This window comes from Drosophila simulans, chromosome 3L, assembly GCF_016746395.2.
Source record: "Drosophila simulans strain w501 chromosome 3L, Prin_Dsim_3.1, whole genome shotgun sequence".
NCBI classification, from domain to species: Eukaryota; Metazoa; Arthropoda; class Insecta; order Diptera; family Drosophilidae; genus Drosophila; species Drosophila simulans.
This window is the reverse complement of record NC_052522.2, coordinates 12,005,438-12,029,284: the sequence shown is the minus strand read 5'-3', so window position 1 is coordinate 12,029,284 and position 23,847 is coordinate 12,005,438. Positions and strand designations below refer to the sequence as shown.

Sequence of the window (23,847 nt, the reverse complement as noted above, 5' to 3'; positions counted from 1 at the left end):
GGCATTACCACCAAGAAGCCCACGCACATCGAGTTAACATGCAAATTTCAGATACTTTCGCAAACTGGATTTCGCCAGCCTAGAATCCTAGAGAAGAATCCTTCGGCTGCGAATTCTCCGGAGATAGCCGAAGGCTCTGTAAACGCAGATAAGCCGCGACAATGTTTGAACACTTGCTGTGTCGTGTCAATGACTTTTACGTGCTAGCCAGATTTTTATTAGCGCAACTTTGTGCCCCATAAGCAAGTTACTTCGTCCTGGGGAAAACGAAAAAAAATAACGGAATTTGCATTAAAATTGTTTATCGAATTTTTGGTAATTTTGTAACGAAACCTGGGGAATTCCTTAGATATTTCGTGTAAAAATATTTATAATTTTAATAAACGAAATGGGAGCGTGGTAATTTCGATCCAAATAATTAGAGTCTCAGTTCATTTAATATTTTAATATACTTTTTAATGAAATTATATTTTCTAATTGCAGTCTATGGAATTTAAATTGTGAGAACATGAAATTTATTTAATTAAATACTGGGAAATTTTAGATAAAGTCAGTGAGAGGAAAGTTTAGCATAGCTGCAACTAACGAACAACTTTTGTAACTCTAGTAATTCATTATCTAGTATTCATTATTTTAGAACAATTGAAATGCCATTAAAATTTAATTAAAGTTCACTTTCTGTTTTTTTTTTTTTCAGGTAATTAAAATAAACCAGTTTTACAATTTAATGAATTAATATGGTGAGAACATCAAAATAAATTCAATTAATACTGGGATCTGGATCAGTCAAATTGGAATTCTATTTATACTATAAAATTTGAAAATAAATGGTTCGAATAATGAATAAAAAGTCCCATTCAACTTGTAATCCCATTTCAATGATCCCACTTTTTTTATTAAGCGGAAATACATAATGTCAAAGGGCAGGTATTAAATTTAAATTATTATTTATCTAACTCCCAAAGAAGTCAAGCAGCCATGGCGATAATAATTTATAACTTTAACCTTGGGCCAGAAAATAGACGCTGCAGGTTTCCGAGATTCCTTTCGGTTGGCCACCTTACGGAGCCTCGCCAATTTTCTGGGCGCTGCAGTGTCCACTGTGATTTACAGCCAAGCCTGCCTGCAATGACCTGGCCGCCTCGTTGTGGCCCCGCCCCTTTTCAATTCGATCCCCCGGTTCGTCCTTTCGTCCTTTTTACCCCCATCACAACTTCCGGGGCAAACGTGCGCAAAAAGTTTCCGATTCTGACCGCCGACCGCAACAAGGACATTTATGTTTTGCTGCAGGCCAATGTTATTCTTCCTGTTCATGTTTTTGTTTTTGGTTTTGGGCTTGTGTTGGTATTTGTTTGGGTCCTGCAACCCAGAAAGGCCACAATTACACAAGAGCATTATGCGCAGCTCTGTTTCAAGAATTCTATTTACCTTGAGCAAAATAAGCCGACGTAGTTGAGGGTCCTGCTCGCAAATATTTCGTTATTTAATTTTGTGTGGGTAATGTTTGGGCCGTAGACGTTGTCGAAATTGTGGCTGCACAGCGTCATTAGGGATTTCCTTTGTCGATGATGGCAGGAATGTGTTGACGATGTGCTATCCCATATTCTCTGGGCATTAATTGAGCCAAAGAATGTTTTGTGGGATACATTTAACTGCAGGAAGATAGAAAAGATGTGCGTAGCTTAATTAACTGTTGGGTGGTGTTACTAATCTTGTAAATTAAATAATACAAAAATTTGATGTTCCAATTACCGAAATTCTTATAAAACATTTTATTGTCTTGTAAAACTTTTTGGGCCTAACTGCCACTCCTGATTGAACATTCAATTAATGCTCCATCTTCTGCAACATAAAACGCCATTGAATTTTAAGCCATGCGTAACTTGAGATACATCCTCCAGGGAAGCTTCTAATTTGGACTGTCGAAATGGTTGGGTTCCGTTGCTGCCATTTTCCATTTTTATTTATTTACGTCTTATTTATGGAGACCCAGGCCATTCACTTCGACCTGGCTGAGGAGCCGAAAGGTTTGTGCGTGCCAGAAGCTGTTAATGAGCCAAGTGCTCAGCCAACACACTTGGCCCTAATCCACTCAATGCCAGACGTCTCCATCGTCCTCGATTCCCTTCGCCCGCTCGAGAAGTGAGTATTGCGAGTATTGGGTATCCACCAGCTAAGCCATTTGATTAGCCATCGACGAGTAATTCCAATTTCAATAGTTGGATTTTCAGGCTGGAGCAGGAGCAGGAGCAGGAGTAATCCCTTCCTCCTAAACCAATTTGCTGGGCGTCTGACAAATATATACCCAGACTCACTAGAAAGTGGCCGCAAAATGCTGGCCAGTTGTTCATTTGAGGTCCCAAGCTCCACTACTACTACCACCACCACTTTCCTTTCCAATTCCAATTGCAAGTTTCAAGTTCGTGTTGTGTATTTGGAACTGTAGAATTTTATAGAACAAAATTAAACACTGCACGTACGGCTGTATCCTTCTTGTTTGTATTTTTATTTGCTTGGGTTTATTTTCTGAACTTGCACTCGCCATCGGCATCCCTTTGCTCCACTTGCAGTTTAATTTGTACATCGATAAATTTTTTGAGCTGTCAGGATACCCACACACACACATACACTCGAGGGTGTGTGTGTGTGTTGGCCAAATAACCATAAATCGCCAGCTTGCCGTGCGATTGTCGCTTTGAAATATCGTTTAACTTGGTCCGGGGTCCGTAAACTGGATCCTGAAGCGCCGAAAGGATTTATCCTCGGCCACTAAATGCGCAGGCATTTCGCTAATTAGCCGGCCATTAAAAAATATGTAAGCTCTGTTTCTGCATTTTCTGCTCCTGCTGCTGTTTCCATTTCCATTCATAATTTGCGCAGTGGTCCGGACATTAATCAACTTGGCCCAGACCGAAAAGTCTGTCAATAGCAGGCCCATCCTTCAATTCCGTTTGCACGGATACAAATATATATATAAATCCGCCCCTATTATGCGCTAAGCGAACAAAGAAAGTTTTGAATCAATTCAAGTTGTCCAAAGTTAAATCCGCGCACTGCATCGCCAGCTTTGCACTCAATTAAGTGACTTGTGCCCGGGAGTTGCTGCAAGTGCGTGATGAAGGCGGCTTCTTTGCCAGTTTACCAGCAACAGCTAAGGAAAAACAATTTTCTCGCTCGGCGCAAATGGGTGAGAAAGATGGAAGGAAGGAAAATCGAGAAGCGAAAATATAAAGCAAGCAAATCCACTTCAATGGGGAAACAAGAAAGGCAACAGCAACAACAACGACGGTAGCAACTTGAGTGCCAACAATTGAAGCAGCTGGCCCGTCAAAAGTTGCCACTTTCTTGGCACTGTCCTTGCTCCCAGGACTCCTCCCAGCTCTACCCATTTCCATCACCATCATCCGTGAACCCAATCCTCGCCAGCACACGTGAGCTGGCAAAGTTTTAGTGGCATTTTACCACTTTCGCCCCGACTTCCGCCTGATTGACTTGCATCGAGTTGACTTAGCACAGCTTCTTCTTCACGGCATTTTCTTTATTGGCCAGCATCGATAGATAGATAGATCCTCACCAGCACTTGGCATTGGCTGCGTAAACTAATTTTCCATGTCGTCACTCGATTGTTTTAAAAGCCAACTTTACTTTGTTGACAATCCACACACTCACACCCACATATGTACGTATGTATGTGGCCATGGTAAAACATTTAAGCCTTTCAATTGGCCGTGCTGAGATGCAATTTGTCAATGGGAATGGAATGCCAACGACCCTTCGGGCCATTGCATCCAACTGTTCGATGACTAATGCAGTTTTTGTGTTGCGTGTAAACTCCTGGACAGAAGATGCTATTCGCTTCTGTTGGATTCATTCTTCATGCAACGTGGAGGCAGCAATGGAATTCAACCTTTTACCTTTGAATTAAATTTTTATTATTGTCTTAATTTTATGTAGAATTTTGCTAGGCATCAAGTAGCTCATAGCTCACATAAAGGTCCCTATTAAAAGCCAATTTTGATATTGAGTAAATAGGCATTAGTAGCTGTTGTAATCTCTCAAAGGAAATCCCTCTTTTATACAAATTCGCAGGATTAACGCAGTTTCATGCTGCAAAACGTATAAGCCATAATACAAATATATCCTCGCCTCGTGTCCTTTTTGCGCAAGGATATTTGATCGACTGTGCTCCAGACCACACATTGTTGTGTGTGACTTGAGAAAGGCAGCAGTGCGGATGCCACAGACATTTCCGCAATGTATTTTGACTTGAGGCATTTGCGAGATGATGGATAATGGCATTCAATTTGCGGAATTGCTCGACTCGAGTTCGATGCGATTGAATGCGAGTCCTTGTGCGTCCTTGTCTGAGTGTGTCTGGCTTAAATAGTTACGTCAATTAATTTACAACGCACTGTGTCAGTCGTCCGTTGTCGTATGCATTATAAATGATTTGTGTGCCTTTTGCCTCTTCGCATTGCCTTGCGTGTTCATTAGCTGCCAGAAGGCCGATGGGGCACGCGTTTATGGGTCAACTGGTTGGTGTGTGACCTCGTTTGTGGGTTAACCCTAAACCGTAAACCCTAACCCGCCAGCATTTCGATTTCGGATCGGAGCGAGGGCATGGGAACTGAACGAAGCAGTACTGCTGCTCTTCAAACTATTTGCAGTGCTTTGCTAATTTTCATTGCCCCACTTGAGTGAATGGCATGTGCCCACAAAGGCCCCTTTAAATATTCATGGGCCAGAGTTGAAGTCGAGTTAAATGACACCAGCCCACTTGCAGGCGCAACGCCGCACTCTTATCAATTATCAATTAACCTAAATTTTAGTCTTTGCGATTTTGGCACGGCCAATGACAGTCGTCGCCCTCGTCCTTTTCCCCTTCTTCACCACCCGCAGTCAGGATGCCGGAATCCGGATGTCATCCGAAGTCGTCGTATGTGCCTGCTGAAGTCGTCGGCGAATCAGATGCCCAACGAAGATGGAGCGTTTTCCAAACGGAAGCTGACAGCCACCATCGCAGGTGACTGGCTGGATAACTTTCTGATTAGTGTGAGAGCACTTTCCAGCTGTTGAGAGCTGCTGGCTGGCTTCTGCCAAAAGCTGGAGGGAATTGGCAAGGGAATTGATTTCAACCAAGTCCACAGAAATTTCTTGCCATTTAAACGCTATAAATGAAGAAAAACATATGTTTTATTCTTTAAAAGATTACTTCTCAAGTAAGGATTATTTTTTCAAGAATTAGTATTGTATTCTATTGTGTTGTATGAGCTGCAATAGACTTTTTTGATTCAATTAAATGAAAATGAGACTGATTGGGAAGATTAACGGAAATCATTAATGAACTTGTCTTTTGTAAATTAAAGCTATGTTCCTTCTGCAAAGTATAATCCTGATTTTTACCTAAAATCCCCCAAATTTTTCTTAACTTGTTTCCGGCAATATAGTTTGGTGTTAGTGCTCGATGAGTGTGGAAAAACAAGCTTCTAGTCCGTGCAATACAATATTATGTTGACCGCATTTATATGCGGGAGGAGAGATTCCTTGCCGACCTCTTCGTGTGGCTCTGACGACCCTTGACAATAATCATTTTCATTACTGTAAAATGTCAACAGTGTCAGCAAGTCCCCTCGAGCATCCTTCGCTGCGCTCTTCACTCCACTCGAGGCAGCAGGACATGTAGCTGAAATTTGATGATGCAGCAGCTCGAGCAGCAGGAGCAGCAGGACCAGAAAAACAGCAGCTGTGCCGAGGAAGGGGATCTATTCTCCATCGCATCCAAATCTAAAACAAACAACCGAACTGAGCTGCATTCTCAGATGAGTCGAGTTAAAACCCAGGACGAGTTCAACTGAACTCGGCTCTTTCAAGGCGAAACATTGACAACATCCCAGTAGGTGCGCCCCGGGGCGACATTTTGCAGCTACTTTTGCACCCCCGCATATCCTTTCTATGCCATATCCTTAGGCTATGGCCAAAAGAAGAAAAACGAATTGCAAAAAAAAAAAAGAGGAGAGTAGCGACGTCTAGAAGACGTGCATTTGCTCAAGTGGAAATGAATTGAACTCGGGCAGCGGCAAAAGCAGCAGCAGCAGCAGCAAAATGCAATCTCATTCTCTTGTCAACTTAACCTCGACTGCCAGGATGCCAGGATGATGGCATCGAGTCGTCGTCGATGACGCCCGGCTGTGCCCATTTGTTGTCCCTACCATTCCCATTGTCGTCAGAGGAACAGCAGCCATTTGGAGCCGGCGGAGCACAGTGGGTCTCAAGTAAATGAGATATAAATGGGAAATTACCTTTAAATTAGCTAAGTGGTAGATTTGCACAAAGATTCTCTTCCCTTTAACTGCTCTTTGTTTTTCTGAAAATTATCAAAACAAGCTTATAATCACGGCGATTAAGACGAGCTAAGCCAAAGCATTTTAAACTTTTAAAAAACTTTCTCTAGCTGAACCCCAATACGTTTAAAAGCGGAAGTAGATTCATTATACCCCTACAATACTTTGTGACCACAACTTTTCTGAGTGCAAAAAAGAATTGAATTGTTCTGAAAGATGGCTCTACGATTTCTCAGCTCAATGGAATTTTATCTGCTTTTGATATATAGTATCTGTGTGCGAACGACCACTGTGTGACTATTGTTTGTGCGACTGCTGCTCGATTTTTTCTTTAAACAATGGCCCGAGCATTTTTGATTGTCAAATGTTTGCAGAGATAACATTTACTATAGCGGATTTTCACTGGAGCGTAGGAGATGGCATTCCGATGACAGAGCAGAGCAAAATGGAGCGGGTGCTGTAAGCGTTGCTAAGCTGCCACTGCTCCCCACACAATACATATATAGATACATATATATATATATGTAGTTTATATACCGGAGGGTGATAGCATCAATTTGTAATGATCTTATAAGTGGTTGTATTGTGCCTTTGTCTGCTGGCATTCTTCCTTCCCTACTTCCTTTGCGTCCTGTGTGCGGTTTATAAACAAATGTCTCGGAAAAGTTTCCGCCAGTCAATTAAACGGCAATTAGGGAGACTCCATTGTGTCAGCATTCAAGTCCCGGGAGTTAAGGAGCTCAGAAATCAGGGTGGGAGTGAGCAGGAGGGTGTGTCAAGTTCACACTGCTCCGCATTTCAATTAAAAACCAATTTCCCTGCGGAAGTGCTTAATTATTGGATATTAGCCAAGAGCTTCACTCAGTCGAACACTCTTGACATCCGATTCGGCAAGCTGACAAACAATTTCCTGCAAGTGTTGATCTATAGCTGCTTCTGCCATTAATTGAATGCTCTTTGAATTTGGAAATTGGATTAATTCCGGCATAAGGATATAGAAGAAGGACATATTGTTGCCTACTTCTCTGCGCAACATCTAGACATTGAGTGAACGTGTTGGTAATACTGTTCTGAATTTAACGCTAATTGAAATTGCAATCGAATTACCCGGCCAGTGAAACTGCGGTGAAACTACAGCATAAGGCATAAAGGCCAATGAAAATATAATCACATTTATGCAGTTTTTATGCCAGCAATGTAAATATTTTCGTAGTAAACATGTGAATGTGAATGGTGAATGGCGAATGGCGAGTGCTCATGCCGCGAATTACGAGTATGACTGGGCCGTCAACGACAGCCGTTGGCCATGGCTGAATAACCGCCATCATAACGTCACATACGGAGCGATACACAGATGCAGATACAGTTGCATCAGATACAGATGCAGATACGGATATAGTGGCATACAGAGATACAGATCCAATGGTCCGACTGTCTGCGATGCGATGATGGTCCTGGCGCAATATCCTTTCGCTGTTGGCTGCCCTGCTCGGCCAGCACATTCAATAGCATTTCGAGTTCATTGAATTTTCGCCGATTTCTTTCTGCTTCCCATTTTATATACCATGGCATGGACCATTTTCATGCCAACGTGGATATGGTGCATTAATGAGAGTGCAAATCGTAGCGTGAAATTTATGAAATCAAAGCCCCACTTACACATGCGACAGCAGGATGTGCATAAATGTATTTTTGATATAATTGCATTTTTCGCTCCAATGCCTCGTTGTCCACTGATTGCGTAATTTAATAGCCTTATCCCGGCTGAATAATTGGTTTTAGGTAATATTGACATGCGGACTTCAGCTGTTGCATTATTAATGCGAACCGAAGGGCGGCGTTTCCGCTTTTTGGCGGAAATCCACTTGAAATTCCCGTCACACATATGTATGTCCATATCTATGTGTATATACTTCTATGATAAATGATATGACCCAGCAGATGTGGGCTTGCTTGTGCTTTGTGCGTTGATGTCACGTCCTGATCATTAATTATGTGAACTTGTTTTTGCTCTTGTCTCTATTTGCAGTTCAGCGAGCAGGCGGATAAAGGTAAACAAACGAGGGAAACCCTTGGTATTTACAACCCGGGCGTGTCGAATTTGACAAGTGTAGCATATCGGCGGACAAGCATAATCTACCCACCAGGTTTTCTGGGCATGATTAGTCCAGGTGGAGACGGCGTCACTCCACTGACCAGTTGACCCGATGCCCTGCAGACCCGATACCCGCACGTAAGCCAGTGGCAAAGTAAAACTTTTAACGAAAACTGACAACCGCAGTGACCAAAGTGTCATAAATCCATAAATCCATAACCGAGCGTCAACAACATCAGCAAACAGTTTGTTGTACGACCTACGACATGTGACGGCGCTCAGGATTCTTCACACACAGAGAAAAGCCAGCAGCAAATATCGGTTTGATTTATCTTATCGATTTGGCTATAACGCTTTGGCCATAAGCCAAAAAAAAAAAAAAATCTTTATCTTATCAGTTCGATCATTATGAAAGTGTTAATATGAATAGCACATATTTTGGGGATATGCTGAAATCTCTGGGGATTTAACAAAATCAAATGTAGTGCCAATTGACTATGTAATATGCAAACAAGCAAGGAATATGAGTATTTGTAAGGCAATAAATAATATATTTATTGTCCAAATATAATATAAAGTTTAGGTACATTGCACTGCATAACACACTTTATTCTCTGACAGAATCCTGCCTAAGGATAATTAGGGAATTATTCGAAATACTAGAGGTTTCTAGAACTAGGCTAGGCTAGGATACTAGGCTAACTATTTCCTTTTTTTGAATTCATAATTAGTAAAAAATATATGACATTATAGACCACAGATCGGAAGGCAATTCATTCTGAATAGTTCTTAGATCGTAGTAAGAACAAAATCACTTGGAAATATTATATTTACTGGCCAAATAAGATGCAATTTCTCACAGTGCACACTCTAGACTCTCGGGGGAGTGTCAGCTTGGCGGCCAATGAACTAAATAACCCTCAATTGGGAAGATCGTCGGTGGGGCAGGGGAGGTCCGCAGACAGGCGGTACACGACATAGTGGCGTTCCAAAAAGCTCTCATGTCAACCGCAGTCAGCGGACTACTACTGGCAGACAAACATATTGACGACGATGGATCCGATGGTTGCCTGCCACTCGAATCTCGACTCGCGTCTGCCAGATAAAATGAAGTATATCACTGGCTGGAGTCGTTGTGTGTGTTAGGATGTTTGAACCACCGGGGTCATGTGTGTGTGTGTGGAAAAACAAAACACTTTTCAGTTGCACAAAAACAGCGACAACAACAGCAACAACAACAACTTACACGGGGGCGGAACAATATTGTTTGTGTCGAAGTTTATCGATAAGTTGTCGTCGCTGTAGCTCCCTGAAAATCGCATCAGCAGAATGACAAAAAAAAAATCGAAAAAAACACGCACATTGGGGGGCATAAATTATACTTTCAGTCTACGTCGACGCGTGGCCATAAAAAATCATAAAAATATATTAAATTTATACGTAGTGCTTACACATAAGATCGCTATGAATTCATAAATTCTCGCCGAGCAGCCGCCGCCATGCTCATCCTCATCCGCCTGTCCATCCTCCTGCTCATCCTCATCCGCATCCTCATCCGCATTCCCAGCCACAACCAAAACCGTGGCCACAACCACAGCATAACAACGGCATTGACAGTTAAATGAATGACTATGGGGGCAATGACGTAGTCGATGGCGATGCCGATGCTATGGCCGGAATCGAGGAGCGTCCTCCTTGAGCTCCTCCGCCGTTCCTGCTGCGGTGTCTGTGCACTCAGAAAAATCGAACTTAATTGATGCACCTGAAATATGTGTAGCAAAGTATTTGAACTAATATGATTATTGTTGAATTGTTTACAATTTCTATTTGTATCTAAAAAAAACAGAATTAGCCATATTTATAGAGATATTTGCTGATATTGCAGTATCTATATCTTTATGTCTATGTATAGAGGTATAAATTTAACATATGCTGTATATGCTCTAGTTAAAGTTTTAAGAACTGAAGTCAAGACAAATGTATTCAACTTTTAATGATTCTAATAATTCCCATTTCTTCGCTATAATGCTGATAACTTTTCAATTTGTTTTATTTACCTAAAAAAAAATTGTTTTTTTTAAACAGAGAATGTGTGGCTTCAGCTGCTGTATTGACTTATGAAAAAGGTCTAGAATTTTTTGCAGAGTGCCGACATGGATGTTCGTCCGCCTGTGGCTCGTGCTCCACCATCTTGTTTTGCTACGTTTTGTTTGCTTGGGTATAATTTATGCAAATCTGTTAAAGTTTTGCCGTCATCGGGAAAGTTGAGGCTGTCAGTGGCGGCGCTGCATAGTTTTATGCTCCTCCGCAATTGTTAGGGGGGAGCAAAGTGTATATTCAATTTGCGTTTGTCTCGCACGAGACTCTGGGAATTGAATTGAACACATCGAATCTGGTATTCTGATTTCGGTTTCTTCTTGTTTTGCCATGTGGTTCTGGGCGCAGAAATGGAAAACTAAACTAAACAAAGTTGTCTCAGCATAAAATGTTAAAGTTTATGATTTGCATTTGATGGAGTTGGTATTTGCATATAAGAAATGTTCAATAGTTGCTCTATGTCTTTATTATCTGTTCTCTTAAAGTTGAACAAAGACTGCAAATAAAGAGAAATATTTCAATATAAATTTAAATTTAAGCCAGGGTAGCATATAGTCCATTCGATTTCCTTTTGAAGCCTACTCTTCCGGAGTTTTTGTTGCCGTCATTAATGTAATAAATAAAATGGGATTCCCGTTGCCGCGAACCCATGCATATATAAGTGCGTACAATAGTTTAACCGTTTTATCCTGGTTGTTGTTGTTTTCGACGTTGACATCGGAGCAGTTTTTCTTCTATTCCGAAGAGGGTCTCCGAGGTCTTAGGGCAGTTTTTAATGTATTTATGCTGCTGGCAGTTGCTCGAGCTTATTGCCTTGCCGTACTTTTGCTGAATAGCTTCATATATATGCAAAGTTATGCGGTTTAACAGATAAGTCGGAAGTCGAAGTTTTATACCCAGCGAAACTAGCGCCTATGTAATGGCGGTCGGTCAGGATATCGGTACGGATGGCCATCGAATCCGAGTCCGAGTCCTAGGAAAACTTCAGCTTGATTTGCATGAAGAACAGATTGTGGTGTCCATGATCCATGGTATTTCCAACTATATATTCCAGTGGATGAATGGCCCTGCCTAGTTATTTATGTGCGGCCCATGGTCTTTGCGTTCTTTGCCGCACTTTTAATTTCACATGACAAACTGTTCCTTCCTCTGGTGCTCTGCTGTTCTGTTCCTCTGAAATGTGGGACAAACTTTGGCCCTGCTCTTTCGGGCAAACTTGTACCACGTTGCGTATACGCAACAAAGGAACTACCACACGCCCGCAGGGCTTGCATGAATACTAAGTGAAGGGCTAGGCTACTTCTCTCCCAAACCATCTGCCACTCTAGCTAATTCCAAATTATATTAAAAACTTTCGGCTGTGTGTTCCTTTGCCTGGCTTTCTTTCATTATCTGGCGGCCAACAAAGAAGAGCTCAGCTAAAAAGGATGAATATGAAAAGGGGCTAACAAACTACGAGTATATAGCCAGTTCCGCCTGCAGGAATGAACTCCTCTCTCGCTCCCAGAAAAAGCGACCCAGCTTAAGGTCCAAGGCTATTTGCATTGTCCGCTTGTTGCTCCCACAAAAAGTGGTGGGGGGGTATCAGCTGAATTTCCCCATTTCGAGTGAAAACCATAACTTGGGAGCAAAGGCGTTTGTAATGCGACACTAATCTTTGGCATTAGTTGCACCGAAGTTCATTTGCCCAGTGGCAAGTTGAGGTTGAGAAGTGCTATTAAACGCTTCGTTGCGCAATTGTATTTAATGTTTATGGTTCCCAAGATCACATACGGACGAAGAAATGGATGGACATGGCCAAATGGATTAGAATACATTATACTTTATAGGATCGGAAGTGCTTTCTTTTAATTGTTACATACTTTGCAACCAATCGCATAAACCCCTTTACTCTACTCTATACTCTACATTGAAGTGCACTAGCTATATACTTAAATGCTTCATTAGGTTTTTAATTGGATTAATGCTAAACATCATCTCAATACCCAAAAAGCCCTTTTTTTCGTTGCGAGTAAACAAAGCGACAAGCAAAAGCCTGGACTACGTGCCTTTCTCCGCATTGATTTTCCACCCATTTTCCAAGCCCTCTTGCTAGATTTTCCACCCATTCTGACCTGTCCACCTCCTTCTTCGCCACCCTGCTTTTTCTTCTTTCCTGGCCCACAGCACTTGACTGACCTCTTAAATTCGTTTAATGTTTAGTTAGGTCGAGCTTAGGCCCGTGCTCCGGCTGACAGGTTTCGCTGACCTGGTGGCTCACAAATTAATGGCCGGGCTGAAGTGCTCTAAATTTTGCAGGACCTCTCTTTTTTTCTATTCCTGGCGCACATTTCCCCTTAATGAGTTTCGGCCCTGCAGTTTTGTATTAAGTGTTCTCGAAATGTAATTATGCGATCTCTGGACGGTCCCTCGCCATTTTCCTCTCGTGTATATGGCAGTCATCTATATAGACATTTATTTAATAAACTCACATCCATGCAAAGACTACCCACGCCGGTGCCACGAAAAATGCAATTAAATACTTTCAGCTATTAAAATAAAAAACTTTTCCGAAAGGATGCGGAAAATCGCTGTGTGTGGGGTAAATTAACCCACTCCCACCACGGATGCATTCCGCTCTGTTGCTGCAGTGGTCGCCCTGGTGTGACCTAATAAAAAAATTATGCCAAGCGAAAGTGAAGGAAATGGGAGCGGGTTTGACCCTGTGAAAATTTAAGAGCCGACGGCAGGAAAAATCGCAAGGAGCAGGGGAAAACGAACGTACTACTATGAAATGGCGGCAGCCATTGGCCGATATGCACACTCGGCACTTATGAGATATTAAGTTGAGAACTTTGCCCGATCTCATCCCATAACATTGGCCGACTTCTGTGTCTTTGCCGATGCATAAGTAAAAGCAGCAGCAGCAGCCTTTGCCTTTTATGCAGCCCAACTCAAGTTAAATTGAGCAAAATAATGCGGTCAATTTATAACGAGCAGGCTGCCGCACCACCAGGCAATTGTGGGTGTTGCAAAGGGAAAGCAAGAAAACTATGTACACGGCGAGAAACTAATATTAATATATATTAAAATTAAAATATATTTAAAAGGAATTTCCAGCATAATTATATGGCTGCCACAAATGTGGGAATCAGAAAAAACTGTATAAAAACACATACAAATTGTAATTTATGTTTAAAAACAGAATAAAATCCTATGCTCAGAAACAATACCCTTTAAAGAATCGCATCGGAATATTAAGTTTACCTTCCTTTTTTCATCCTCCTTAAAGCATGCTGTGATTTTGTCTGGAAATCCTTTTCGCTCAGTGTAAGTTCGATGTGCATGCCGCCATTATTCCATGCTCAGGACCAGTGTCAGTCAGCTTAAACAAAAGGAAGTGCCCTGGCTGCTACTTTGTCAGTTTAACTTGTTGTTGGTCTAGCAGGAGATTCGTGTGGGTGGCAGACGAATGAGGAAGAGCTGGCGGCGGAGGGCAGGACGAGCCCAGGACATCAGGGTTCCGACTGGCTGCGGATGTACGAACGCCGTTCGCCTTGCTGGTGTCATTTGGCTGTCTCTTTGGTGGCACGCAAGTTTGCAAAATTATGGCATCGAGCTGCCTGCAAGTCGACCGTCCATCGACCGCCCTCCAATTTATAAGGTTAAAGCGAAATTATGGCCAAATGGGCTGGCTGAGTTGACTGGTTGGCTGGGTTGGAACGTGACTGCAGGGGCGACCCGACCTGCTATTGAAAGTGCAAGTGACTTTCTACTGCTATTGGCAAATGACCCAATTTATGGACCGCATTCCGGTCAACGAAGCGAATCGTTTCGGCTTTTTGGGCGGGTGGCACACGGGCACAAAACACACACACACACACTCACACTCAGTAGCTCGTTTCCGCCATAAGGACATGGATTAATTTCGGGTTTCACTTTTTAATGAGTTTGCCGAACTATAAAAGGAGTGTGGAAAATTCCGAAACGAGCGATAAGGCCAACCAAATTGATGGCAAATTAGAGGAAATTCGATTGGCAATTGGAAATTACACAGAGGACGTGGCTCTGTGGGTCGTGAATTGGGGCTGAAGTTGTGCAAAGTGGGTCATGGAGCTTAATCGAAATGGTTTTGCTTACGAAAACCCCAACCTGGCTTCCCTTTTTTCGCCTTTCGAGGAGCCTTAGTGCATCCAATCTGGCTTATCCGTTCCATAAGTCCGACTTTTCCCGTGGAAAGAAAAACAAGGCTTTGTCCGACAAAAACAGAAGCCACAAAGCAAAGCACTCGAATGTAAGAAACTTTCGAACACGTTGTGCAGCTCAAATTAATTACGCATGAAATTGCAATTAATTGGTTTAAGAAGTTGGCAAGTTTATCTTAAAGTTTTTAGCCCACAGCAAAGAGTTTAAGTGCTCAGATAAACAAAAAGCACCAAAGTCCTGCGAAGGTGTGAGGATAAAAGGGGGGCCAAAGATAGCCGGGAACCTAGTGAAACTGGCTGAAAGAGCAGGGAAATCTTGTGAAAGTAAAAACATCAACAAAAAGAGGAAAAACAAAGAAAGCGTGAGAGCGAAAGCGAGAGAGAGGCTGTGCGACAGAGACAGCAGAAACAATGGTGCAGGCAGCGCGGCAATAAAAATGGCGCACAAGTTCAGAACTCGAAGCACGTGAGTCGTCCGAGGACCTGAAATGTTTATTTGGGTCTGCCTCTGCCGTATGCACACCGATCTCTTTCCATATATATCTAGATATATATGTACATATATATGCATATGCATGTATGTGTGTAGGCCATATTCTGCAGCACGGGTAAAAACAAAAACACTAATAACAACAACAGCAGATAACTGAGGCTGAGGCAACAGCAGCTCGGCACAACGACACTGCCACAGTAACCTAGATAGCTCCACAAAATTTCACCCAAAATGTGCCACTTTCGCTTTGACCCAGAGCCGTGGCAACGAAGGGCGGCCAGCCAGTCAGCCCTTCTGCCTTTCAGTTCAGTTCGGTTCGGTTCAGCTGCATTTGCAGCTGCAGCGCCTACTAGCGTTTGAGGGTCAATGTGGAGCACACTTGGGGAAAATTATAAGCGAATTGGTCAATAAATATGTGGGAGGGAGACAAGGAAAGAAAACTACGGCTTCCATTTATATATATAAAGGTGTCTAAAAGTATGCAGCAATATCACTACGGCTTCCATTTCACTTCGAAAACTGTCTACAAGTATGCAAGATGGGTTCACTACGGTTTGAATGTAAATGCTAAAGGTGTCTAAAAGTATGCAGCGATATATTTAAGATCTAGAAGCTAGAAACAATAACATCCACTAATAATAGATTATTAAAAATAGATAATAAATATAGTACCATACCTCTTACACCTTCCTTGGTCTACAATATTCAATAAGAAATTAAAACCTTTACATTGTTATTTATAACATTTAGTTTTAATTTACATTTAATAAGGTGACAACATAATTCACTTAACCATATTTTTTCACCGTGATTTCGTAGAAAAGCAGGAGTTTTTGGGTGGTGGGTGGTTGACAAGACCAACGGGCCACCGTAAGTCGCATAAGAAATCATGCCTGAAATATTGCACTCGTATGTTGCGGTTAAAGTGCAGCAGCCTAGCCGGGAGGCCATGCAACCAAATTGCTTCCATGCGTCACACACACACACACACACACTGGTGACAATCCCCCGGGTGACAGTGTGTGTGTGCGAGTGCGATAGTGTGGGTAAATGTGTAAAACATGCAACGCTGTCTTGTCTGGAACTTGCTGCCTTTACTGCCTGCTGCCCCTGACAAATGGTTTGATTTTAAGCTTAAGTCAACACACATGAACCCAGAGCAACAGTGATGCCCGAGACTCATTTTAAAATCTGGCAAAATCAGCTTAAATGCGGCTAGTTCTAGTGCCTGCTTTTAAGATTTTAAAAGCTGGACTAAATGGGTTGCCACCAAAACACCTCTGCTTAAAAACACTGATAAAGCTGCTTAAAATCATGCAGCACAGGATAAAACTTATTTTTCTCAAAACCATAGCTTACTGAAAGAAAATTAGCGCCTTAAATAACATTATAAACTATATAATAAGTTATAATAATAATAACATAAAAACCTTGAATATGCATGTAAAATATATGTAAATTTGACATACTTAAATAGTTAAATTGGCATTACTGTGACCCAACTTAACACCATGCCAACCAAAATGGTCACGCAGCGTTTTAAACACGCCACCTTGGGGAAATTTTCAAAATGACAGCAATTTATTTAGACGTCGAGTGTGTGTTGGTGTGTGTGTAAGAGAGAGACAGAAAGAGAGGGAGAGAGAGAGAGAAAGGTCGCGAATGTGTTTCTGTGGTCAGAAAGGATTGCAGCGGTCGGCCCATTGGCAAATATTTAACTTTGGCCGAATTCGCATTGTTGACATTCGCCGCTAACAAATTTCCATGTCAAAGGCGTGTGTTTACGCATAAATAGCTTTGCATAGAGGTCCTTTGAATTGGGTTTGGTTTCTTTTTTTTTGCTCGTTTTTCTGGCCGCTAAAGAGATTCCCGAATTAATTATGCAAAATGTGACCTAATCCAACAATGGCAACGGGCAAAATTCCCCACATTTTCATGACTCTCGCTGACTTAACCTTTTCCGATGGCCTTATAAACGTGCTAAAAATAAACAATTTTAGCCACCATTGGGTTGGGTTCCATCGCATGTATTTCAAACATTTCGCCTTCAGCCCCGTGGCACTTGACGTGTAAATATTTTATGCCATTTTGGGCGACCCAAAAGGACTCGCTGCTTCAGCTCTTGATTTGAGTTTGGCAATTAGCGAAGGCTTTTCGTCCTTTTGGCCCGTCCCTTTTACGGCCATCCCATTTTGTTGAAATGTATTAATCTAATGGCTTGATGGCTTTTGGTGGCTAAACCAGTTTATTGGCTAATGCCATCGAATTGAAAATGTAGTCAGTTGTGAAAAACAGGGCCTTTTGTGTTTTATTGAACTTTTTGGTGGGTCATTTCTTTCTTTAAAGTTCTATTTGAATTTATACGTATACTTAATTTGCAGATTGCAGGCCCACTTTGTTTGAAAATTGCTTCTTGTTTGAACGTTTGGATGTGTGACACACATGTTTGTTGCCATAAGCTTCATGTAATTGCCAGTAAGTTCAAAGTAACTTGCAACCAAACGCCTTGACACTGAACCTTCGGAAGTCGGTAAAGGCCAAAGATCAACTTTGCACGCCATTCCAACTCACTTTCAATCCGCTGTCAATCGTCGCTCAGTGGTTCAAGATGTCATGTGTAGCAGCACACCGAATTGCTTAAAAAGGCCCCAAGTTTGGGTCACGTCCATCCAACTTGAATTCCCCCGTGCATATATCAGTACCACACTGCGTATGAGTGTTTTCCCTTTGGTGGCCAAGAGCTCAAAGAATCGGAGTTCTCTTTGCACTTTGCCCACATCACTTTTGGTCACTCCCCCACATCCAGCCAGTCCGTCCGCACACACAAATGAGTCAACAGTTTGTGGCCATCGTGGGAAATTCTGGGGCGGCTACTCAAACACCATCCGGGTAGCTCCATAGTGGCGGTGATAGTAGTTGTAGTGGTGGTAGCCTGCGATTTTCCCAATTGGCTCGAGTCGACTTGACGCCTGAAAGTATGCAACGGAATCCAATGCAATGCAATGCGTTTGGCCCCCGTCCAATGCATAAAAGTGGGTGGACTGGTTGGCGGTGGGTTGGGTTATTGCGCGTCCGCCAATGCAGTCGTGCTGAATTTATTGTGTTTGTTGTGCGAAATTAAATAAAAATTGAATTATGTTTATATCCGCCAGTTGCTGTTATTGTTGGCTCTATAATAGCGCGCTTTGTGTTTGCCTTCCTCGAGTGTGTCGCTCTGTCTGTCCAACTCTATAGCAATGTCTCCATGATCTCTGTCTGCTGTGTTCCCCCCTCCCCTTCTCGTCGTCTGTTTTTCATTTTGCATAATAAATTGCATTTTCCATGCCAGTGAGTCGCCGCCTCTCCATGCGGCGCTCTCTGTTTGTTTGGCTGAGTGTCGTCGCCGCCCAGCTTCTGCTCTTCCATCTCCTCCTGCAACTCCTCCTTCGGATCCCTTGGACCACGGATTTTCCAGCACCCTTCTCATTTCTCCAGCTCCCTGCAATGCATTGGAGTCGTATTTGCCGTGTGCTCCTCCTCCAGCCATCGCTTTTCGCTACGCCCTGCTCTTTTTTTACATCGCCTGTGAACGCGGTTTTGCATTAATCTCATTTCATTGCCCTGGCTTGTTCTACAAGCAACTTCAACCTTACCCCACCTTTGTTTTTTAATTTTTGCAGAAAAATGCAGAGAGAAATATATTTGTTTGTACAGCAAATAAAGCATTATTAAAACCTAAATGCTATCAACGCCTCAAAGCATTTTATTTAATATCATAACACTTCTATGTATCTTTCTATTAAAAAAACACATGGGGGTGGCATAACATTCACACAAGTTTCAAAGGATAATTGAATTTTTAAATAATACATTTGTATTTTTGATGTTTAAATAAGGCCTTTAGCAACTATAGTGCTTAGGCATTTTAAAACGCTTTTTCTCCGTGTCCTAGTCATTCTTTCCCGGAACCTTTCTCACTTTTTTTTATTGCTCGTTCCTGTAAATCCGCTGGAGGTCCTTCAACCAGCATAACCCAGCTGATTCGTCCGGGGCACAGCTGCTTCCGCTTGTACGCGCTAAATCAATTTGCTGTTTAAGCTCTGCCAGCTGTCGGCGGTTGGAGCACCTTTTTGGCTTTCCCAACCAGCGTCAGTCAAAGGGAAAATGGGCGCCAAGACGTCTCTCTTCTTCGTCGCATCCGCATCCCCGGTGGTGTTCAATTGCTGCTCCGCTTTGGATTTTTCCCGGTTTTTACGTGCGTGCTGCCGTTAAGTGATTTTCATGAGTTTAACGAAGTGGTTTTCCACCGCCCCGCTGCTTCGCCACTCCTTGAAAACCAGTTGCCACAAAGGAAAAGAAGCCCACAATAACAACAATAACAAACAACAAGGAGACGAGCTTGACGTTATTGCCCCATCTCTTTTTTTTTTTTTGCCATTTTACATTTTGCCGGCTTGCGCCTTTGACTCATCGTGCACAAAAACCCAGCATGATGAGGCTGGGTATATTCGTTATTCGCCCTCACTCCCTATCGTGTATACCCTTTTTATTTCTGCTGGGTAAGCTCAACATGTTTGCAAAATGTAATTACGCATACACTTATGTTGATAAATTCAAGAAACGAAACCAACACGACACAAAAACCATTCAAATACCCTTGTAGAAGGCTAACTCTTTTAGGATATAAATTATTTAATGATTGATTTGCAAAGTTAAAGTTAAATCTTTTATATTTGTTCCCAATCTTTAAAATGCTTCAGGTTCAAAACTCTTAGCTCGTCGAATTTTATTACAAATCCAATTGCCTACCACAGAATATTACGTATACGCCATGTGTATCCAAAAAGTAAAACAAGTTTAGGAACATGGTCTTTCACATCTGAACCTCGACTTATGCGCTTGGTTTAAAAATAAATATAAAGAGCATTCAACATTCGTTGCTCCAAAAAAAGTAGCAAAACAATAGATTTTTGAGTGTTGCCACTTTGTTCTACAATTTTATTGCGCGAATTTCGAGCAAAAAACGCGGCAACAACAATAAAAGCCGCGCCAGCAACAGTGGCATCATAACAAATGGAGCTCCCTTCAAAGAGTTGCCCTTTTTGTCTGTTTACGTCACACGCCGCCACGCCCCTCTCGCCCCCTCAATGTGTGTGTGTGTGTGCGGTGTGTGTGTTGAAGTGTGTATGTGTGCGAGTTGTTTGATGCGCACATTTGAGCAATTTCAGCGGGCTTCTGCTGTTTGTTTATGCCGCTGCAAATGTGTTTGTGTGCGAGTGAGCGCGGCGCGTGTCAAAATTGGTTAAACGTGAGTGGCTTTCACTGTGCCACGCGATTGCTGCTGCTGTTGCCAAAAAAAAGGGAAAAAAACCCAAAGCTTGGGTGGAGTTTTAGGGGCATGACCTGGGCCAAAGGTTAGCCCGCTGTCCGTTTAGGCAAATTAGCTGCGTAGCACGCCGCCAGTGGTTCTGCTCTCCTGCCCTCCATCGTGACTCCCTGGCTGAGTGACTGGGTCGTAAATCATGTCAGGACAGCAATGGCAGTGGAAAGTGGCTACAGGATCCTGGATCAGGACCTAGCTCAAGCTCCGCTCACCGGCTTAATCAAGCAAATGGGCAGCACAAATCGGGAGCTCGTTTATTTTAAGCTGCCTCATAAGCAAGTCTAATTTTCTGCCATTCCCTTGAGTTATCGTTTTGTGGTCTTCTCTTCGGGGAAGTCAAGCCGCCAATGGAGGTTAAATGTAATGTTTTGGAGGAGCACTGGCTTAGTTGCTTGTTGAGTTTAGGAAGTATTAAAATTGTATACTTCGGACAATTTGCAGGAGTGCAGCTCGCTGTTTAGTTGGTAAAGCTACATTCAAGTAATAATCGTTCTTTACATAGAATCCTTCAAGGAGTTCTTTAATATTTAATAGAAGAAGTCGCATTCTACATTTATTTAAAAAATATATCAATTGTGTATAAGTTGAATAACCTTTAACCTCGAAAAGAAAAACATCTTTATTACCATATCCCAAACTGGGCTGAAATAAGCCATGAGAGAATATTTAAATTTCCCAGTCTAATCTGGATTTTATTGCATTAGTACCATTGGCTTTTCCATCCTAAACACTGACAACGAGATGCTCATTTCCAAATGTGTGCCATGACTTTCTCCATTCCACTTGCAAATGCAGATGTTGCTGATGTTGAAGCGGCAAAACAAAAGCTGTCAACAACAAGTTGCCGGACAATAGAAGCCGCTGTCCGCTGCACATGCTCCTCCGCAACGGTTGGGCTTTTGTGTGTGTTGGGAAAAGACCAGTAGCCAGTAGCAATCCGGCCATCCAACAATCCGGCAATCCAGCAATCCGACAATCCGGCAGTGGCCAACTAGCAAACTAGCAGCCAGGCGAACAATCGCCTCGACTTCTATGGGGAACTCTTGACAAATAGCGCCTGGTTGGTCACAGCTGGTGGCGCAATCCGTCGGACAGATGTTCCTGTCATTCCGTGAGTCCCAGCGTCCGTGTGTCCCATGTCCGTATCCGTGTCTCCGAGTCCTTAGAGCGGCGTCTGTGTGAGTGAGTGCATCGTGGCGCTCATAAAACTAAATTTCTAAACAATCTGCGTTTGGCAATCTTATGGATTTCGCTGCCGACGTTGGCGCTGCGCAACTTTATTGAAATGTTTGGCAGTTTTTCGTGTCCCCTTCAATTTGTGTCACACACACACACACAGAGAGAGAGAGAGAGACAGTGGAGAAGGGAGAGCGAGACAGGCTGTCTGTGTTGCAATTTTGATTTTTGCAATTTTCGGTAGCATACTTTTTCGGGCCATGTGTGTCGTGCGCCATGTAAAAGCACAGTTCTCGATTATACACCGAATTTGGGGCCATAAACAATGATGACGAACAACCGCCGCCCATCATGATTACTTTCCCAAAGTATGCATGTCTGCGACATTGGCAATTCATTTAATTTTCGATTGAAATTCAATTGGATCATAATTCAAATTTTCCACCACCACCACCACGAAAGTAGCCCACGGGATTTGGCCATTTGGCCATTTCATTTCCACCAGGAGCAGTCGAGCATGAGCGAGGCAATAACCAGAACTTTTGCACATCGATGCGATGCGAAATCGAAGATAAATAAATGCTTCGAATAAGCAATAATCCCTCCTAAAAAAAAATGTAGGAAAATGCTGGAAGTCGTGCGCGATGGGCGTGGAATAAATAGATAAAGATAAGGCTAGGCAAAAAGGAAAGAGCCCGGTCAAAATAAACATTTGTACATAATATAAATCGTTTTGGGGTCTGTTTTCTTATCGGGGCAACTGTTTCGCATTTATACATCATAAGCAGTTTCACTGGGGCGTTTTTTCGGTGAATTGAATGCGGGTGGCAAATATGTTTTACTCAAGGAACTGCCTTGTTTTCCTTTCTATTGGTGGGGTCATAAAGAATCTGTTATCTGTAATCAGGACCTGCCCCATTATATTCACATGAATAAGGTATTTTTTATTTGTTGCGATCAATATTTCCTACGGATTATAAACAACAAATTATGCACTACAATCATGAAAATGGAATCTTTGTATTTCTAAAAGTAGGTAATAAATATAAAGTAAAGATGGACAAACTTAAAAATTTGAAAAATAAATAAACAATCTGTTATATATGCCTGACACATTTTAATATCAATATATTATTTGGATTATTAAGAACTACAAAACTAATGTATATTTTGAGGTGAATTACTACATTTTGTGAATATTTCAGCTGCAAAATAGAGAAATCTTATATAAAAGACAACTTTAAAAATGAGACTAGAACAAAATATAGCAATTGCTGAGCACTTTGCAAATTGTTTGTTCTGATGTTTTGTAGGGCAACAATTGCACAATAACTTTGGCCAACACTTATAAGTGATTGTCATAATAATTGTCGTACTGGGCTAGGTTGTGGCTCAGTTCAAACTGTGCAAATCATAATCGGCCCATGGACTGCTGTACTGCATCTGTGCAAACATGGCAAATGGCAAAGCAAACGACAATTAATACTGCCCGCTGCAGTGGACGACGGTGGTCGCATTCAAGTCGACTTTCCACAAATAAAAATCAAATGCTGACTCAGTTCATCAGCAGGAACAGTTGAACAGTTTCTGCACACACTAACCAAATGAAAGCAAACCCAAAACAGAGCTCAACCTGAAGCAAAAATAGAAAAATACAAATAAAAATGGAAACGAAAATAGAAATAGAAACTGAAACAGGAAAAAACTGAGAGAGGGAAACCAAACAACGAAGCGAAAGCATACAAAAATATACAAAAGCCCCAGCGAATGGCAAATAAAAAAAAAAACAAAAGTTGGCATCTGCCAAATGGACAGGAATTTATAAATTAAACCAAAACAATGAGCAAAGATTAACAACAGTTACCGACACAAGCAACGTATAAAACTCACATTCCGATGACAATGGTGACGATAGTTTTGCTATTCGAATGTTTGCTACCCTGTTTGCACACAACTAAAATATTTACCTAAAGTAAACATAAGTTTACAATTTTCATAGTAATTTAAAAAATTCCATTCCCTACTTAACACATTAGCAGCATTTAAAAAGGTAAAATCAAACTAGTGTAAAGAAATCAAAAGAAATCTTTATTTTAAAA

At 42.0% G+C, this 23,847-nt stretch overlaps 1 protein-coding gene across 8 annotated transcripts in view; it reads left to right on the top strand.

Annotated features, from left to right (window-relative positions):
* The window catches only part of LOC6737795 (palmitoyltransferase app), a 62,483-nt gene that overhangs the window by 17,727 nt on the left and 20,909 nt on the right, over nucleotides 1-23,847 (top strand). For 7 of the 8 annotated variants that reach the window (XM_016169696.3, XM_016169694.3, XM_016169699.3 and 4 more), the window contains exon 3: nucleotides 8,371-8,392. The exons of the other annotated variant lie outside the window; for it this stretch is intronic. The gene's annotated coding sequence lies outside the window, so the exon portion shown is untranslated. The remainder of the gene's footprint in view (nucleotides 1-8,370; nucleotides 8,393-23,847) is intronic. 8 annotated transcript variants of the gene reach the window in all.